This window comes from Spea bombifrons, chromosome 2 (genome assembly GCF_027358695.1).
Source record: "Spea bombifrons isolate aSpeBom1 chromosome 2, aSpeBom1.2.pri, whole genome shotgun sequence".
NCBI classification, from domain to species: domain Eukaryota; kingdom Metazoa; phylum Chordata; class Amphibia; order Anura; family Pelobatidae; genus Spea; species Spea bombifrons.
Window position 1 is genome coordinate 10,417,195 of NC_071088.1, and position 12,985 is coordinate 10,430,179.

Below are 12,985 nucleotides of genomic sequence, written 5' to 3' on the forward strand. Positions count from 1 at the left end.
AAATGATTGAGCCAGATAATTACTTTTTGCTACTTGCTATTAGCAAGATCAAAGATTAAATGTATATATAGGTATATATATATATATATATATATATATATATATATATACCTATATATACATTTAATCTTTGATTTTACTAATACCAAATAGCAAAAAGTAATTATCTGGCTCAATCATTTCATATATATACCGTATTTGCTCGATTATAAGACGACCCTGATTATAAGATGACCCCCCAAATCTTAATATTAATTTAGGAAAAAAAGAAAAAGCCTGAATATAAGACGACCCTATAGGAAAAAAGTTTTACCAGTAAATGTTAATTCATTTAAACACTTTTTTAATAAAAGGTATGCTTGAGAAAAATATTTTGGTTTTATTTCCTTCTATTTTCCAACCTGCCCCCCAGTTATGCACATCTGCCCCAGAAGTGCCTTATACCCCCTATATGCCACTGTGCCCCATGATATGCCTTTTAACCCTCTAAATGCCACAGTGCCCCATGATATGCCTTTTAACCCTATATGCCACTGTGCCCCATGATATGCCTTTTAACCCTATCTGGCACTTAGAGGGTTAAAAGGCATATTATGGGGAAGAGTGGCATATAGGGAGGTTTAAGGCATTTCAGGAGGCAGAGTGGCATTAAAGGGGTTAAAAGGCATTTCAAAGAGCACTCTGCCTCCAGAAATGCCTTACACCCCCCATTTAACACTCCCTCTCCCTCCTCCAAACTTACCGGTGCTTCTGAGTTGGGGGGGGCGCATAACACAGGAGGGTCCAGGTCCCCTGCATCTGAGCCCCAGGTGCTTAGTCCGGGCAGCATGTAGAGCTCCACGCGAATCGCGTAGAGCTCTACACGCTGCCCGGACTAAGCACCGGGGACTCAGAAGCACCGGTAAGTTGGAGGGGGCATAACACAGGAGGATGCAGGTCCCCTGCATCCTCCTGTATAATGCCCCCCCCTCCAGCTTACCGGTGCTTCTGAGTCCCCAGTGCTTAGTCCGGGCAGCGTGTAGAGCTCTACGCGATTGTATCGTGTAGAGCTCTACGCGATTATATCGCGTAGAGCTCTACACGCAGCCCGGACTAAGCACCGGGGACTCAGATGTACCGGTAAGTTGGAGGGGGCATAACACAGGAGGATGCAGGTCCCCTGCATCCTCCTGTGTAATGCCCCCCCCTCCAGCTTACCGGTGCTTCTGAGTCCCCAGTGCTTAGTCCGGGCAGCGTGTAGAGCTCTACGTGATTGTATCGTGTAGAGCTCTACACGCAGCCCGGACTAAGCACCGGGGACTCAGAAGCACCGGTAAGTGGGGGGGAGGGGGTTAACACAGGAGGATCCAGGTCCTCTGCATCGCTGCGGGGGATCTGGATCTTAGTCTCATAATCAGACCGATTTAAGGTCTGATTATAAGACGACCCTGATTATAAGACGAGGGGTATTTTTCAGAGCATTTGCTCTGGAAAAAACCTTGTCTTATAATCGAGCAAATACGGTATATAATTATACAGTAAATTAATTAACAAGGTGGTAGAGGCTAATACAGTAAGGGAATTTAAGCATGCATGGGATAAGGACTGATTAATTCTTTATACCAGACAAAACCGGCAGACTAGATGGCTCAAATGGTTCTTACTTGCCATCAAAATCTATGTATCAATAAGTATAGGTTAGTTCAATATTAAGATAGAATTCATAGTTCAATGTTCTATATTAAATTTATAGTTCTATAAACAAATTTGACTTCATGATTGTTTGAAAATCATATATTTTTTGTGTATATATGAAATTATTACTAATTGTATGTTACTTATATCAAACGTAAGGGTTTCCAACTTTGTCATTGATTGTATGATGTGTTATTACATAATTGGTTTTTTTTTATGGCAAAATAATAAAATAATACTAAAATCGAATGAATCAACATCTAATCAAATAAAAAAAAAATTCAGTCGCAAATACTGGAATAACACTTTATGAATAGGAAGGGATTCTTTAAGCGAGTGGCCTTTCCGAAATAATTTAATATAGTAGTACATTGCCTTACCACCCAATAACATGCAAAATCCCATTGTTTACATAAAAGAATTTTAATAAGTAGGGTAACTGTTAATAAAATCTGGAGAAATGAAATATCAGTAGTATATCTGCGTAGCAGATTTGTCTCAATACGATTAACATGGGCTGTTGGTGATCTAACTTCCAACATTCGCATTCTGACACATCCACAATGTTGCAAAATGTTATCATATTTGTCATATGTAACATACACACATGCGCTAACCGGCCATCTGTGAAATAAGAATTTACACCCAGGCCCCCAGAGGTTTTAAAAATAAGTACGATTGAGAAGATGGCAAGTGTCAAGTAGCATATCCATAATATCTCAATCCGTCTGATAAACACTGGCTAGATTTATAATTCACAACATATGACGGGATTTGGATAGAAAATTGACTGTTCCAGAATATTTATGGGGGGTTGCGTTCTATTGCACAATTACTAAAATTGCATGATTCCCTAAATAAACATACATTTCTATCCTAATACACTTATTGACAGGAAAATACGTACCAGGGACGATACAGAAGACGTGTTAGTTTGAAAACCTTGCAAAACTGACTACGGCCACCAGGAATTCCTAAATAAAAGCATTGTTAAAAAACAAAGGTTATGTAATTGACTTGCCAATATTTTGAGTGATTATACATGTAAAGCTTTCACATCATCGCTGTTTTCCGACATCTTTCATAAATGTTTTAAACTGAAAATTCATGTTGGTGAAACATTTGTCTTTTAAGTATTTCTGGTTCATGGAAGACCCAGGCAGGAAGGATAGTGAGGTAAAGGGGAACTGATATGTTTTAGCATAATTCATTTATTTAATCAAAAGTGTGGAAATTGAGATCTGTATTAAAAGGTGGCAGAAATAATCAAAATACCTGTCCTATCGCCACCTCAATTTTCCCTCAATGTAACATGTAACAAACACAATTGGATCAAGTTTTTGAAGAAAAAATGCATAAAGTATCTATCTATCTATCTATCTATCTATCTATCTATCTATCTCTATCTATCTATCTATCTATAGCAATGTTGACTTTTTGTTGGTTTTGATATTGAGCCAAACAAAAGTACAAAGTACTCTAGGTACTAGGCGACTTTCCCCTGTCCTTCATGGTTGGTGAGACAGTGTTACTCGTCCTTTACAATTTTAACCAGTACTGGAACTCTGACCTTTCTTCACTCAGTTTCTTTAGTCCTGCCTACTGTGGTAACTTGTCTTGTCCTCATAAACAAAGGGAATAGGTTAAGGTGGATGTTCTTAGAATCCTTCCCTCCCACAGTTCACTAAAGGAAGTGATGAAACAGGATGTGATGTCAAATGAAGGGTATATAATATAATGCCACACATGGACTCCTTCAGTTCTTTTTCCTTTTCCTCCATGGTGGATGTGGTGAGAGTCAGCTCCCGGCAGTGAGCTATTATCGGATCTGGAGGCTTAACATTGGGTGAGATCAAATTGTGTTGAAGGGAATTGTTATATGTATAGAGAGAGAGAGATAAAAGGGGGTTGTTGTCATGTGGGGTTTGGCTCTGCATGTGTATATGAGATAAATGTGTTTGCTGTGTTGTTACCTTATAATAAATACCTTTGAATGTAGACAAACCTTTGTTACATTTTTATATTTGGTTTAAACACCACACCTACTATCAGGTGGAGTTGGAAACGAATGCCCTTTTTGGCCAATGGGGTAGTATGTAGGGTGAAGGTATTTATAGGATTCTATAGTTTTCACTATTGCATTGTCTCCTTGGTTAATGAAATTACAAACTGGAGAATAATCATCTCTTGTGCATGCTTAGCTGAGCACTAATAATAATTCTCATGTATGCTTGCCAAGTCAAAAATTATATCCCTTGTCTTATAGTTGATATACATTTATTAAGTCTACTTTAACAATTGGCTGGTGAAAACTGAGAATAAAGATTTTGCATATTGTCAGAAGGCAAAATGATGGTTTTTCCATTTTTTTTCCCCATACCTCAATGGGGTATAGTGTTTATACTATCCCCAAAATATATAATTTTTGTTTCTACTTACATAAAGACATTTTGTATGTTGAACCGATCAATGTACTTGTAAGGAAAAGCATTGACTTATCTAAACTTCATGGTTTCCTAATATGTCTCTCCAGTCTTTGGGAACTATCCAACATAAAATAGTCTACGCTAGGATGAGCTATTCAAACTATGGGAAGAATGTCTGGAAATGCCAAAACCTTATGTTTCTTCTGGCAGCACAGGATATTAGCCTCCTCATTAAATGTCAGGGGCACTCTTGCTATGACTGAGGTTGATTGCGTAATAAGCGTACTGATTTTGCAAGACCTATGATATAAATTGCTTAACACCAAGTTCACAGATTATTCAACAAGGTCAAAGTGGATAGTAACATATTCATATCTTTAGCCAAGTTTCAGCATAATCCTGAAACCAAATATTTAACTTTACTTTTAATATCCGTTAAACAACTCATACAGTTGGTATACAAAAGTATTTTGTGGACATTTTTCATTATTTTAATAATGTCATTATTTGTTCTAAGGCTCTTTTTTTTTTTACTTTTCGCCATATTCAAGGCAATTCTACTATATTTCTCTTTCCAAGAAATAGATTTTTGAGAAAATACTACATAATTACAAAATAAAAATTAAAAACTCTTAAGACAACAACATTCTAATGGTAACTTGAAGAAGAAATATCAAAGAGCTTAAAAGCTTACGTCAATTGTATTATGTAGTCATGTTTTATGTTCTTCAGTGAGATACAAAAAGGGTTTATTTACTAAAGCAGAATATAAACTATGATGCGCCACACAAGTTATTTTTCTATGAAGTGGTAAGCTGGCCGCGTATTAGGCTCATGGCCCCGTCTGTGTTCACACACAGTACAGCAGCATGCATTCTGGTTCTTGTCTAGGACTAGGGGTCATTCTGCATCGAATCTCTCTGCTACCAAAGAGGTCTATACAACAAGCACTGCCCAGCACTATCCTACCTGCTATGTTACTGGTCCTGGAACTTGGAGCACCTGTTGGCAATAATTGCTAAAACACCTTCTTTGGTAGATAACGTAAAATCTAGATGATCTTGCTGTCCCGGACTGCTGGAAATGGACTGCAAACGCTTGATCTCAGGTAGTACAGTAAAATGACTCAAACTTATTGTATTACATATGTTTATGTAGTCTGTAGGACCCATTAATTTATTGCTCAGGGTTCCAACAAAGAACTCTTCTCCTCTATGTCTCCACAATCCATAACTAATCAATATTTTCTTTTATAAAAAAATAAGACTATAAACCTGAATGCAAAAGACCCATTTCTCCTTCTGTCTTACATTTGTTCATGTCAATATTAATGTTCTTAAATACATATTCTCACTTGATTGTAATACTACTACAGAAACAACTGGTGCTTTACAAATACATTTTAATGGAATGACGCATAAACCATACCAAATACAATGGAAGAATAAAAAAAGCATTGGATAGGCATATGGATACCCTGAATCTAAGACGACACAAAGTACCGTTTAAAGTTTGATTCTTTAAATCAGGAAAAGCAGGTAGACTATATCTGTCGTCAAATTCTATGTTGCTAAATGACTAAGTCAAGCCATTGGCAAAACTATCCATCCTTTTCAGATAATCGTTGAATCCACGTGGTGGACAACAGTGCCTAGTTTATTGACCACTAACAAAAATCAACCAAATACAGGTGGCTTTCCAGATGTCAAATACTGTACAGCAATGGGGGGAAAAAAATCTGTTTTTATATATCCCTTTTTTACAATGAAACCTTAACTTTAAAATGAACTTGCCAATCAAGCAAGATTTAACTGCATTGAACTTCGTGGAAAGAGTCTTGAACCACAAGTGACATTTGGTCTATCCATTAACTTACTCGGTATCACAAATTACAGAGAAAAACAGGAGTATTTGATAAAGTAAATCTTTCCTGTAATCCTTAATAAAACATACATTGCTCAGCAGATGTCAAAGCCAATCTTTAAATATGTGGATATAGAGTAGTATGACCCACAAATTCCCAACTGAACTAAACTAAATACCTTAATTTCCAGGAAAATACACATAATATAAATATACTTGGGATTTCTTTGAGCAATTAAACATGTATTGTGCAATGTCACAAAATATATTCTTCATGTTTCAAGCTGAAACCGAGTATCTCCTGTCTGATCCCAAGTGCTGGAATAGCTTTCCAATATCTACTTTCTGATATTTTTCTACACCCTTTTGGGTTCTTTTCCATGGTTTATTCACTAAAATGCAAGCTTGTGTGTGAGTTCTAAAGCATTTTGAACTTATTGACTTCACTATGAATGACAAAGAGTCAAACTTCTCTTCTGTACAAAGCCTACATTATTAACCCTTTAAAGAAGTCCCTCTGATTTAACTGCCTCAACCCCCTTAGTGAAGAAAGCTTCCTTTTATGTAAATGTCTGACCTTCTACTTTTAGCCTATAGTTTCTTCTCCTAGGATTTGTTCTTCTTTAAAATACACTTACCTTATTTACTTTGTTTACCTTTTTATGTATTTGAAGGTTTCTATAGTATGTACAAGTTGAGATCATTTAGTCCTCTATTTTATCCTATACACCGTACATTTCACTACCCATTGTTTGGGTTCATTTGAGAATAATGGAGTTGCTAAGATGACCTGTGTAATGATCTAGTGAAGTCACTCCTCAGGTCTTTTACAAACTCAGGATTTTAATAAACCCCTTTGTCCCTTAGGCCGTTATTCTCTGATTGCTCTGTTCTGAGGTCAAGTCTGTATTCTGGTTTCTGTACAACAAGTAATCTGGCCCTCTGGGAGGCCTGCTAAAATAATTTGCCATCGGATGACATCTAGAAAATAAAATCTACCTAGACAGCATGAACCACACACTATCCATTGTACATGGCAAAGAGTACATGCATAGTTTTTCCCCCCAAGAGTTTTATTGATGCTTTGATAATGCTTTGATAACACACATTTAGTGATCAAAGGCGATCCAAGTTAATAGTATTATTTTATAATATAGATTGGCTTTGCTAGTTATGTTTTGTCTTTTAAGGTTACCAATACAGTTTATTTAGGTACATTGGATGCAACAGATAGGAAAATGCAACAAAATGGTTTAGAAATACAATGTGTGTACAATATACACAAACACAATAATAGACACAAATTCACTGAAATTCCCTATTCGGTTCTGTTTTCCACCTGTGCTATAACTATTCTCTGGAATTCCTTTTCTCATTCCTCTACTCCCCTACTTATCCTAACTTAAACACACACTAAAAACCCACCGCTCATAAGAAGCATGTAATCTAACGTGATGTCCACAACCTGCTTTCTGGAAGAAATCATCCACTTCTCCAACATTCAAGATCTGCAGGCAACTGCCTTCTCTACAACACTCCCACGCTACAATCAAATCAACATCCCCTACGCAGTCCCTTACCTTCTGTTTCATTCCTTCACAAACTTTTTAATAGATTGTAAGCTCACAAGAGGAGGATCCTGCTCCACTTCTGTACCATTATGTCTTAATATGTTTTTTATTGTTAATTTTGTATATTATCAATTTTAATGTTATTGATAACTTTGCATTTTCCCCTTCGGTAATAGTGCTACAGAATCTGCCGGTGACTTATAAATAAATTGTAATAATAATAATAATAATTTAATTTATAAAAAAAAATCTTCCCAAGGGATCTTCCTAGGAGGTTAATATTCTTTGGTGATTTTTATTTTTAACAAGACTTTCTTTTCAAGACCCAAAACTTGGGTAAAGGTCGATAACCCCAATCAAGTGGTACATCAAATGATATGCCTCTAGATTATAAAAATACACAATCATTGTATGGCTATGCAATACCATATAAGCCTCATGCGATGTCTGGTTAAAGCTATGCCCTACATACCTGCGAATGGTATTTCAAACAGGATAAATGACCATCTAACGGGAAACACCTGAATATGTCAAGCTGAAGAACAGATGCTAAGACATCATCAACTTACATGTTTCAAGAATCCCTCCTTTTAAACAAATATGCTGCTGTATGACATCAACATACCTCACCTTCCATGTCCTGATCAGGGATTGTTTTAACTATTTAACGTTGTATCACTGCTATTCTACCAGTCCTCGCATCTGCTCACCATCTACATTAAAACAGAGATGCAATGAAGGCAGTAGTATGTCATTAGAACCAGATGTGCGTACGTTATTCTGTCTGAGGCAGACATATATTGCAGATATATTCACTGAAGAGGAGCTGTACCTTTTCATTTAAAACAGACCTATCACTTCGAAAGAAAACAGCTCCATTGATCTAGAGCCGTGCTTCCCATGACAACTCTCATGGAACACCCAAGGTTTATGGATTGCTTTCGAATTAGGAGATCCAAACCATCTCCACCACTGGTGTTCTGGACTGAGTTGGAAATCACTAACCTACATTTATCTCTATATATTTATTTGGATGGTCCAGCAGCTTATAAAGTACATTAAAACCCCTTTTTATTACCCGTCGCACCTGGTATCAGTAGCAGCCAACGTGAAATCTACTTTTAAAATGACTTTAAATAAATATTTTAAACCAATATACATTTATTGTAACAATGCAATGTTCGTGAACCCAGGACATACTTGAAAACGAGGGAAATCTCAATGTAACCTTCCTGGTGAAATATAAATAAATAACTTAATACCACAAGTTTTGGTTCTCTGTTTATTAGCATCACACATTTATTTACTGTTTTATCCGAACATATTTGCATAAATGAATATATTAACAAACTGATGATCCATACTTCAGTTTTGAAAAAAAGACAGAATGGCTATACAAAGGGAGGTGGTCCGGCCGAATTAAGTCAACATTCTATGATTTGACCATTAAGATATCTTTGATTACACTTCATACAAAATATGAGGATAGCATATAATGATTATATAAATATAAATAACCTAGCATCATACCATAAACATGACCATACTAAGTGTATTTAAAGTAAAATAGAAGAAAAATATGAATAATAAAACTGTGTGCCCAAAACGATTTAGATTTGTTTCTTTTTATTTCTATGTGTACGTATATGTATGAATCTATAATAAAAGCTGATATATGTATATAAGGTATATATATATATGCTTTAAATTATTATTTTTTATTTCTGCGGGCCAGTTTCTTCAGTCTTTAACCAGGTTGCACCCACTTCCAATCTGATCTCCATGAAGTACCCATGCATGGTTATAAGTGATTAAAAGGGCATATTATATCTGGATGGTCTAATACAGTAGGTATTTATATGTGCCGTGAAATGCAAATGCTGAAATCCATGAAATTCGATTTAATATTTTTTAGAGCTTTTACAATGAATGTTTTCCCTGCTGAAGGAGAAAAAATAATTTCTTTTAATCTATACAGTTTGTAAATGTTGCCATACTTTAATTGTGCTAAAATCTATTCTAGATGTACAGCATTTTCTTATACTTTTTTAAAGAAATCTGATCCATCTAACCTTACCTCATCACAAAGACCTTCCACATCACTTGTTAATTTAATAACTGCCATTGGAGCCTCACCAGTTCCAAACATGTTTTCTTTTCATCAAAGTATTAGTTAAAATATTTCCACATATATATATATATATATATATATATATATATAGAGAGAGAGAGAGAGAGAGAGAGAGAGAGAGAGAGAGAGAGAGAGACAGAGAGAGAGAGACAGAGAGAGAGAGAGAGAGATTGAACTCATTATGAAACTGATATAGAGGTCACAATCCATGTGTGTAACATTTTAAGATAACAATATATAATTTCAAATATATTTACCTTTATAAAATATTAAAAAGGATTTTATCATAAACAACCATAAGGCAGTCAGGACATTTCTGTCGTTATTTGGAATGTCTTGAATGTCTTGCTGTAATTTAGGAACAGCTGGTTTAAAGATGCCTTTGAACGAAGCTGCTCAAGTAACAGATGGAGCAAACCCAAATGAGACAGTTAAGAAGGAACACGTATGGTTAAAATGGAATGCTTGAAAGTCAGTGGTGTATTTACCTTTGTCAATGGCCTAAGCCTAGCCCAGGGGAGCAACGTCAGCCACCCTCTCCACACTGCTGTCCTCACCACTGGCCGTCGGGATATGATGTCATGACCCAGTGCTCAACTTTTAAAGGAAGCGCAGGGCGTAAGGAAACAATGGAGGACTGTGAAGGGCTGTGCCAACTAAAGGGTCAGCTGGGGAGATCAGTGATCTTGCGTTTAACTGGCCCATTGAGTAGAGGCATTGGGAATGCTGTCCAGCTGGACCTGCCGTCCCAGGCCTAGTTGGCTTAGGCCAGAATACGTCACTGTTTATACTATGGTATGACTGCCTAATACAAATACGATGAATTAGGGTGGGCAGAATTTCTAACCAAAAAGCCTAGCATGCTGAAAAAGTCACTTCCTGTCTCATATGCAAAATTCTACTGAAAAAAAATGAAAATTGGTAAACGTATCTTAGGTTTAAAGAACATGCAATATTAAACTTTGCTTCCTCACATCAGTTTCCTCTCTCTCAGTGTTTGGCAACACCAACTCCCCACACACTTAAGGTTCTTTGGGATTAACCCGCAAACATTTTAAATAGCTTAAAATAAAGTAAATACAGAAAAAAAGAGAAGATAGCTTAACTTTAATGGTAACTTAGGTTAATGATTACTTACAGACAAGTGTCACTTTATCTACACTGAAAAAAGTTAAGGTCCCTTAATGCTATCCAGTATGTATTCAAGATATTAAACACCGTGGTTTTATTTCCTGCAGATTAGATTTCATTCCTGGTGGATGTTTTGTATAATCAAATACGCACTGTGGAGATGGAAATATCTATGTTCAAAAGCACCTTTTTCCTCTGTGATACAAAGTAATCAAACTGACTGAAAGCAGAGGTAGTGGGTGATGTTTTGTACTTTTTTTTAATTTAATTTTTTCCGCCTATGGCAGTGAACATATCAGACATAAAATAATATTAGAATTAGCAACAGTAGTGTTATTTTAAATAAGAAAGGAAAACAATTGCTTAACTTTGAGCACACATTGCTTTATGAAGCATCAAATAATGATACGGAATGTGTGATGACGTAGTCACGTAACTACGTACGTTTGAGGCGTGCCGACGGGCCGGTGGTGGAAGTGGGGGTAGCACGGGAGCATCGGACGCTAAGCTCTGTCTTCCCTGCCCCTTGCCGCGTGAAGAGCGGTCAGCGCGTCGGACGTTTGAGCCGTGCCGACGGCGGTAGAGGTGGGGGCGGCGCGGGAACATCGGGCGCCGGGCTTTGCCTTCCCTACCTCCTGCCGCTGGCTCTGTTTACGCCGCGTGAAGCGCGGTCGACGCATCTGCCGAGTGCCGGTGGCGGATAGCCGGACGGACTGGTGGTCAAGCGGTTCCCTACTGGCGTTGTTCTGCGGTATTGGGCCTTGCGGCGTGTCTCTCACCTCGAGGTGTTGTCCCGCGGCCTTGTGGCGTTTCTTCTACCGTTTTTTCCACCTCTTAGCAGCCTTGTGGATGGCTGAAAGGTCCTGGATGCCCTCTCAGAGTTGAAGGCAGAAATTTGGACGCTGGAACTTATGATTGGCAGAGCACTAACAAAAGTACTATGACGCAACCGTGAGTCTAGAATACTACACCTTGGATACATACGAACATATATATATATATTTTATTATTTTTTTTTTTTTTTTTTTTAATACTACATCTTCTTATACTCTGAAGTTTGATGTGCATAGACCTGCAATTAACTTATATGGATCTCCAAGTAATTTATACTACGTTTTGAACATATCTCTGTCTAAAGGCTTAAAGGCGCTTAAAGATCTCTTCCTTATATATAAAAACCAGCAACGATAAATGCCACCTAAAAGTGATAAGGTTGGCAGGGGTGAGAAGGAAGAAAAATCTAAAATGTCTGTGAAAACTAAGAAACCCCCTCCAATTAGTGCCTATTATTCTCCAAAAAGTCAAACGGACACTTCCATTTTATCATCTAAATCATCGCCAGATCGGCTAAGTGAGATCAGTATAATTAACCCTCCAGAGTATATTACAAAATCTAATCTGATGACGGCATTAGACTCTTTATATATTAAAATCAAAGCTGATCTTGATCACAATCTCAAAGAATATAAAGAGGAACTGATCCATTTGAAAGTCGATCTAGCTGCTCAATCCAAAGAAATTACTTCATTACATACGAAAATTAAACAACTTCAATCTCAAAATGAAATGTTAAATTTAGAATTAACAAAACAAGATCTTAAATTGGCAGATTTGGAAGATAGGTCACGCAGACAAAATCTTAAAATTCGAGGGATTTCTGAAGACGTAAAAGAGCTGGAACCATATTTGATGGAGTTACTCTCAACATATTTGGATTGTCAGAAATACAGCCCAATTCTAATTGAAAGAGCTCACAGACTGCCTCTGCCTTCGAATTTGATACAAACAAACACACCTAGAGATGTTATTGTTTGTTTTGCCAACTCTAGAATCAAAGAGGATCTAGTTAAAGAAATGAGAAGGAATCCTTCTAAAAATGTAAAATTTGCATCTTTAATTACTTATTCGGATCTTTCGCGTGCAACTAGAGCACACAGGAAAAATTATATTGATACTACCACCTGCTTAAGACAAAACAACATTACGTATTCCTGGGGATTTCCTACAAGATTGCGAATCAACTATCAAGGAAAGATTTATATTTGCAATGATCCCATGCAAGCAAAGGAAAATCTAATGAAATGGAACTTAAACAAATAAGACTTTATATTTTAATATTTTTTTTTATTTTTTTATTTTTTTATTTTTTTTTTTTCTTTCTCACTAAAATGATATTTATATATGAAACG

The 12,985-nt window shown here is 36.7% G+C and overlaps 1 long non-coding RNA gene across 1 annotated transcript in view; it reads right to left on the bottom strand.

Moving 5' to 3' along the window:
* Positions 1-326: 326 nt before the first annotated feature.
* Positions 327-12,985, bottom strand: part of LOC128474822 (uncharacterized) — a 103,618-nt gene continuing 90,959 nt past the window's right edge. The window contains exon 2 of the long non-coding RNA XR_008346406.1: positions 327-422. This is a non-coding gene — a long non-coding RNA (uncharacterized LOC128474822). The remainder of the gene's footprint in view (positions 423-12,985) is intronic.